The sequence below is a fragment of the Aplidium turbinatum genome, chromosome 12 (genome assembly GCF_918807975.1).
Source record: "Aplidium turbinatum chromosome 12, kaAplTurb1.1, whole genome shotgun sequence".
Taxonomy (NCBI): Eukaryota; Metazoa; Chordata; class Ascidiacea; order Aplousobranchia; family Polyclinidae; genus Aplidium; species Aplidium turbinatum.
In genome coordinates this window covers 7846245-7854690 of record NC_137483.1, presented here as the reverse complement: position 1 = coordinate 7854690, position 8446 = coordinate 7846245, and positions in this window count along the sequence as shown.

The following is an 8446-nucleotide window of genomic DNA, read 5'->3' as shown; positions in this document are numbered from 1 at the left end:
TTTGTAAAAGTATCAACTGGCAAAAATCCGGTTGTTGTTTTTTGTCAATTGGTCAATTGGATCTAATTCACGTTTGTGTCTGTTGTGCACACTATCAGTGGCGCTGGCAGGGGGGGGGGCAGGCGGGGCAGCTGCCCCCCCAATGTTTTGGGCATCATCTTTTTAATTTTTTTTTTTTTATTAATACATATAAAAAATTTTTTTTAATATTTGGATCCCAACCTCAAGTAAGTCAACTCAAGTTGCAAGGGGGGGGGGGGGGGGGGGGGGGGGTAAAAGCTCTCTCTTTAAAAAAAGTATGGAAAACCTTGATGACTAAATTGTACAGTAGATTAAAAGATTTTCTACAGAAGCAAAGATATAGACTTTTTAAAGTTTTAACTAACGTCACATTGATGTAGAAAAATAACAACCTGTTAAAATTTTGATCCCTCACACTCCCATGACTTCTTCCGCGCGCATTTTGGCATTGGTTGCTTGCAGTGATTCTTTCACTTAAACAAAACGTTTTGTTTCAGCAGTTTTGGTTGTTCGATTGTTAAGTTGTAAAGGAGACTCAATTTCTCCAATATTTATCATTTATGTTTCTTCTTTAATCTCAGCAGAGTATAAAACTTGTAAAAGTTTTTCATCCATACGACGTCATGAATGAAATTATATCTCAAATCAGCGTAATGACGTGACATCATCTAAACATTTTATTGAATAATAAATTAACAAATTCGATCGTAAAAAGTGGTTTGGTGGTGGTAAATATTACGTAATGAAAAAAATGTGATAAGGTTGGAAGACATTACGTCATGCATTTTCAATACAAATATGAAGTTTAAAATTTATTCTTTTGTTTATAGTCGTAATCCACCTTCGAAGCGGTACTACAAAGAGCAATTTTCGATAAGGGGGGCATCAAGAATAAGTCGACATGACTTTTAACCCTTAGAAGGTTGGGCTCCTGAAGTCTTGCTCAGTTTGGGGGGGGCTGTCAATTCTTCTTATGCTTTAGGAGTGATATCTCTGTTATTTTGGCATGGTTTGAAAATTTGGGATTCACTTTGTAAAATTATTCACGCTGAGCATATCCGAAAATTAAAACTATGTGAATATTAGAACTGCTCATATACGTTGAAATGTTGAGGTCACTTATGAGTGTAATTTGTAGCGTGAGTTTACACATTATTTTTTGGTAGAGTAATGAAGAACGTGCATAGTAATGTTGTGATTAATTTTTTTTACATTATTTTACATACAGCCAATGCCCTTCACGCTGTGAAACAGTTAGGATTAACGAGACATGGGCCAAATTAATTAGGCTACTTTCATCCAGCTGGTGGGAAAATGTTTCACAATAGAATATGAAATATTTCAGAGGATGTGCTGAGAAATGCCTTATATCTTTCAATTTATAACCTTTATTCGCTCAAAATTTCAGTTCAATAGAGGTGAATAAAAGTTAGGAAAAGTCAAGAAATCTCGTAGTCGCAGCCTCAGTGGTTTTAGAGATACAACTGTTGATACAAAAAAGTTGAATTGACAGCCCCCCCCCCCAACCTTCAAAGGGTTTGCATTGAGTCAACAGATCTATGCCTGGTTTACGTCAGCTCCGGGGATCAGTGAAATATAAGGTTGTCATCTTCAGTGCAACAAGACCATTGATTGATTGGTTTAGTGAGGATTCGTAGTACCATTGCTTTCATTTTGAGTGATCATACTGATTTTCAATTTATTCCTACAAGACGTTACGTAATGAAAAAATATATAACTAAGGTTGGAAAACATTACGTCATGTCTTCTCAATTCAAAATGAAGTTTAAAATTTATTCTTTTGTTCATAGTCGTAATCCTCCTTCAAAGCGGTATTACAAAGAACAATTTTCGATAAGGGGGGCATCAAGAATATGTCGACATGACTTTTAAGGTTTACGTCAGCTCCGGAGATCAGTAAAATATAAGGTTCTCATTATCGTGATTGTAAGCCGCGGGAAATTTTTTCTCTAAAAAACAGATTCCCGGGAAGTTAAACATTTTTTCCAGCCCTGGTAGAAAACAAGAGAAATTAAATAATATGCCACTGTCTTGCATGTCTTGTACCAGTGGCGTAGCCAAGGGAAGGGGGTTTCAACCTTTCAAATTGAATTTACGGATGTTAATACATTGTTTACAAGAAAAGTTGTAGCCTATGACGTAGTTTCTCGTCAAACTGTGCAAGGATGCAAGCCATCTGCAACTGCTGAGATCGCTTGTTCGATCTAGATTAACATCTAAACACTAGCTATTCGTTATACAAAACTTGAATATATCAGAAATAGCCTAAAGTAACTTCATTGTCTCAAAGTTTTTTGTTTGACACTCATCAAGATGTATGACCTCTATGACGTTACATTTTCTAAACTTTGGGTTGACTTCAGAGCATAAAAGTTAGTGACTTACCGGAATAAGATCGTTTTTTGAATCAACCAAGGAGAAAATTGACCTAATAAAACTGTAATAATCTCGCAAAAAAAAAGCAATCAACCTATGTCTCTAAAACAAAGTTTGCCTAATTTTAAACGAAACTGCATTAAAAGAGCGAGTTTTGCCAGTACCAAACAATGAAATATCTCAGTCTGGAATTAGCAACAAGAAAACATAGAGACTTAGCTTTATTTTCGAAAAATGCCGAAGAAAACATGATCTTATGCTTTTGCTATGCCACCGGACAGCACCATTTTACAGAAATATTCATACCCACAATTTTGTTGAAAATGCTCTCAGAATGCACCAAACTGAAAGTAATTTTTCAAAATTTTCTGGGGGAGGCCCCCCAGACCCCCCGCCGCTAAGTGTCGCCTTCGGCGAACACGCCATCGGGCTTCGCCCGCCGGCTGTCAACACCCCCCCTTTCAAAAATTTTGACTATGCTACTGTCTTGCACTGTCAATATTTGCCCCCCCAATGTTGAAGGTCTGGCGGCGCCACTGCACACTATCGTGGTGGCTGTTACATTTTTGTTGTTTTCAGTGACCGTATTTTAGTAAAACTTCAGGCCTATTATGTTAAGAACCGGTATTATGTATCCTGTTCTTAAATTTTCGTGCTTTGTTTATATGTTTGTGTGCAAGCTGACTTTGGTGACCGTTTGGTATTTTGCTACCATTCTATTAGTGCAAATTATTTGTGTTTATTGTGTTTTGTATATTTTTGTTTATTTGCCAGCAGAAAAAAATATAAACTGAGCTGAGCACTGCTACCACCCTGCTTGGGTTATATCTAATCTACTGTAATAACTTACAATGTCTTTTGAAATTTTATTCTTTTTTTTAGTGATCTTCTTCTTCATCGTGTGTCACACGGCCGTAGCCCAGAGCATCACGCAAGCTCTTGCTCTATCGTTGAACTCGGCCAAATCCTGTGCAGAGCACCTTGCTTTTAGGTCAAGGCATTCGAGTAGATGTTTCATCGTTTGCTCCTGTCCGCATTTGCAACTTGTGCTCCCCATGGAATATCCCCAGTGTCTCATCCAGGGGCGCCGGAACGATTTTTGACTGGGGGGCACTTTTGTTTACTAAAAGGCCAATTTTTTTCAAGTTATAAGATATAGCGATAATGCTAATCTATCAGCTCAATTTTTACTGAGTAATGATAGCCTACAAGTGTTCGGTATACGGTACCCGGTCATTTGGTCGACAGGACGTTTGGTCGACAGACATTTGGTCGACAGGACGTTTGGTCGACAGGACGTTAGGTCGACAGAACGATTTATTTTAGAGTTAGGGTTAGTTAACTAACCATAACCCTAATTTAACCCTGACTCTAACCCTAACCCTAAAATAAATTGTTCTGTCGACCTAACGTCCTGTCGACCAAACGTCCTGTCGACCAAACGTCCTGTCGACCAAACGTCCTGTCGACCAAATGTCTGTCGACCAAACGACCGTGCACCTCGGTATACAAAGAAGGGCATCATGCTATGTTATAATGATGTAACCTACTGTCAAGCCTTAAAGCAGCCGGCGGCCATGGCCGTTAAGTAGTGCTTGAATGACCGCCAGCAGTGGCGTAGCCAGGAAAAAAATTTGGGGGGGGGCCAAATATTTGATGAATTGAAGAGAACGACAAAGTGTTTGATTTAAGACATCGCCACCTGATGTGCAGTGGCGTATCTTGGTGGCTTGAGCAAGGGGAAGCAATGAAACTGGTGGGGGTTAGAGCGTGCCGAAGGCGCGCGTACTCTAGGGGGGTCCGGGGGCATGCTCCCCGGAAAATTTTTGCAAAATTACACTTAAATAATGGATTATAGCGCTTTCTGGAAACACTTTTAAGGTAATATTTGTATGAAATTTATTAGCAGATAAACAGCTATTAACTTATTAAAGGTAGCTCTTACACACGAACGGGTAAAATCTGCGGCTAAAATTAGAGAACACCAGAAACTCAGCTACAGAAAAACCCAACAGAGTAAGCCATTCTGAAATTGCTTCCACAAATTAGTTAAAAAAAACGTAAATCCAGTAAATTTTGCGCGATTTACGATTTGCAAAATTTATTGGTGTCTTTCTGTGTGTCTAAAACAAGTCCTTGGGGTGTTAATAGCCAGATGTCTTGGAAAACGTTATAAATTTCTGCAAATTTTATTATATTTTCAACAAAGGGCTCCACTTCGGAATCCAAACTTCGAAAATTTGGGGGGGCATGGCCCCTTTCGCCCCCCCCTGGCTACGCCTATGACCGCCAGTGCTACCTCCTCAATCGGCCAAGTTTGGCCGCCGGTCTCTTCTAGCCAATTATTTAATTTCGCAATAGAATGATCGTGGATTAACTGTCGAAAATATGTAGTATCAATGAGTGACGCAAAATTAGGTCAGCGCGTCATAATCGCCACTGTTGCATTGTGCGGGAATATTTGTTATTGATGGAATATATCCATCTGCGATCACCAGCGCTGTAGGCTAAGTCTTGTTTGTAATTCCCGACGTTTATTTTAACACAGTCTTAATCCGAAGTGCTAATTTACATTGGCTGGCAATATTGTCGTTTATATGTCGATTCGATGTTGTCGGACATTGAATCGTTGTTAAAAAGGAGAACTAGGTTACTTGAAATCCGAGGGAAAAACATTTTTTTAACATATTTTGCAAAAATTGTGCTTCTTTTAGTACCGGTAATGTCCTTCACATCATTGAAATACTTATTTTATTACCTTGCCATCATCGTCAACACATGTCGAACGTTGTTTTTCGTTGCTAAAAAGAATTCTAAGGGAGTGGGGAACTTCTTTAAAATCAGCCACATTGGAGACACTCGTGCGAGTGTCGTTAGATGGTCCCGCAGTACTGGATTGCAATCCCGATAAAGCAGTTATTGCGTGGTGCAACGATTCTATTGTAGGACGTCGCCCATGCCCAGACTTCAACAACGCTAAGTGATCATTTTAGCATTGTTGCAGGTTTAATTCTATTTACTTGTGCTATCGTTATTTTTATTTTCTATTTTGGCCTCCAAGCGCACAGATTTGGCCGCCGAGGAGGAGTTCCCGGTAGGCCACGATGGCTGCCGAAAAAGAAACGAGTTTTAAGGCCTGTACTGTGTTGCAAAATTTTGTGCCGTAAATATTATTTTGAGGCAAAAATGAAAGATTATAATTAGACTAAAAGCGAATAGCAGAAATTGTTATGTTGCAAAATGTGCAGTAGCTTACATGACTTTAAAAAGGCACCATTGCCCCCTTGCCCCTCCATCTGCAGAAAAATTGAGGGTAGGGGGCATTCGCCCCCCTGCCCCCCGCTTCCGGCGCCCCTGGTCTCATCAAAATTTTACACCTGCCAATGCCAGTTCTTAAGCGGTTGAGGCATCGCCCATAGCCTACTTCCACGGTTCACGCTTTCCGGGAGGAAGGCCCTCCATGGGTGTGAGCTCCATATTGGCCAATGTCGGTCCGGCTGCCAGTCCCTCCTGCCATAGTTGAACCCGCACATTGGCGGCGATATCGTCTTGACTTGACCTAACGGGACAACTGAGTCAAGGTAACTTTTTCTTGACTTCAGACGCCTGTGTGCTGGAGTTTGGCCATACAGTGGGTGTCTCAAAAACTCAAATCCATGCTCTGGCAAGATCTTTCCTTTCTGCTGGTCACGCTTCTTCTGATGTTGGGGGGAGCAATTCCAGACAGAATGTGCAGCGACGTGATGCTGGTTGGTTTGAGACAACCTGTAATCAGACGGCAGGTTTGGTTCAATATGGAGTCAATTTTCTTGGCGTGTGCGGGGCGTTCCCACACTAAGCAAGCATATTCTGCAACCGCATAGCATAAGGCTAAAGCAGTTGACCGTATTGTGTCAGGGAGGGCACCCCAATCAGAGTTTCCGAGTTTCTGTAAAATATTATTTCTAGAAGCCACCTTAGCTCTTACTTTTTCGATATGAGATTTGTATGTGAGGGACCTATCTAGTTTGACACCGAGGTATGTGGGATTGATACAGTCAGTGGCGTACGCAGGATTTTCTGAAGTGGGGGGGGAGGGGCATTGAGAGTAGCGTAGCCAGGAATTTTGAAAGGGGGGGTTTTGACGACCGGCGGGCGAAGCCCGACGGCGTTTTCGCTTAAGATGACACCCAGCGGCGGGGGGTCTGGGGGGCCTCCCCCAGAAAATTTTGAAAAATTACTTTGAATTTGGTGCATTCTGAGAGCATTTTCAACAAAAATGTGGGTATGAATATTCCTGTAAAATGGTGCTGTCAGGTGGCATAGCAAAAGGATAAGATCATGTTTTCTTCGGCATTTTTCGGAAATAAAGCTAAGTCTCTATGTTTTCTTGTTGTTAATTCCTGGCTGAGATGTTTGAATGTTTGGTATTGGCAAAACTCGCTCTTTTAATGCAGTTTTGTTTAAAATTAGGCTAGTTTTTTTAAACTGAAAGCATCATTCCCAAGCATAAAGACACTGAAAGCATCATTCTCAATATCGTGACGTCACACGCGTGCCAAGTGGGGTTGTAACCCCCCCCCCCCTTGGCTACGCCACTGGCCATTGATATCCCAGATGTCTTCATGATATCCCAGTATGGTTTTAGTTTAGACTATATCCATTTCTCTCACTAATCACTGTAATAGGCTTACAGAACACTATGCTACAAAGGCATACCTGGGGTGGGGTAGGTGGAGTGGGCCATGCATTTCGTATTGGCTTAGTCTATAAAACAACATTGTTACAGTAATTGCTTTAACAGAGCAATGCAAAACAAATTAAATGCCTTAATCTACAGTACGTCGTTAACTACTAAAACATTTTTAAGGGGGGGAGGGGGGGCATGGCCCAATGGCCCCCCTGCGTACGCCACTGGATACAGTGTGCCAGTTTGGTTCCATTCCAGGAGATTTTTTTGTGATATGGCGTTATCGAAACAAATAAATTAACTTGACTTAAGCAATACTAGAATATATATGGCTCGGATTCAGCAGCACAATCTTTTAAATTTTCAAAGCGGCTTTGAAAAAAATTGTTTGACGACGTCTGGCAACATTACTGTCACGCATGACTAAGTTTGGAGTCTGCAACTTGCTGATCACATTCACGAAATACAAATTGTCAAATTTACAAGTTACAAATAACAATGTCAGTTTCAGTAACACAGTACTGCCACATAAGAAGAATGATGAGAGAAGTCTGGGGAGAAAACAGTTTTACAAAAGCAACTGGGGATTGAACAGCTACCAGTTTGATACATACAGTATGTGTTTCCAGATAAATAAAGATCTTTTTATTTTTGATCAGGAGACTCAGTACAAATCATCAGGATAAATTAAATAGAATAATGGAACAGCTGAAAACCAGCTTGAACAAGTTGCGAAAAGGTATTTTCAAACTTTGCAAAGGTTGTTTCAAGCTTTTTACTCAAGCAATAAAAATTTTCTTTTTTCTCTTCTAAGTTTGGTAGCTATGCATTTTTAAGAGAGTATTTTTAAACACTGTTTTATTGATGCATATTTTAAACTATTTGGTTTTCTTTTCCTTTTGTTGGTGCCAAATTCATGTGTTCACTTCTCGTTCTCTACATATTTGCTGCAGCAATGAAAAATAAAATTGAATTGAAACTGATAGCTAATTTCTTAAAATTGGTACACAAACTTTTTAGAAAATAAAATACAGAAACTAGGATGTAAAAAGGGAAAAAAATGTAACTTTGCTGTTGGTTTGCTATCACTGTTTTCAGTGATTGGCTGTTAGCAATGTTTGGATAATTCTTTCTTGGTTTGATCAATTTATGAAAAGACTTGGATTTCATCAACTGGATATAGTTTACTCACCTTTGTTATAGATGCAATATGGTATGAAAGCTCTGTTTTTATCATTATTCATCTGTCATCATCATCAAGGTTATCATCATCTGGTTTTAATTCACCACAGCATACTTATGGAAAGTAGGGATGGTAGAAGTAGGGGATTGCTCACTCAAAAGTAAGGTGGACAACTG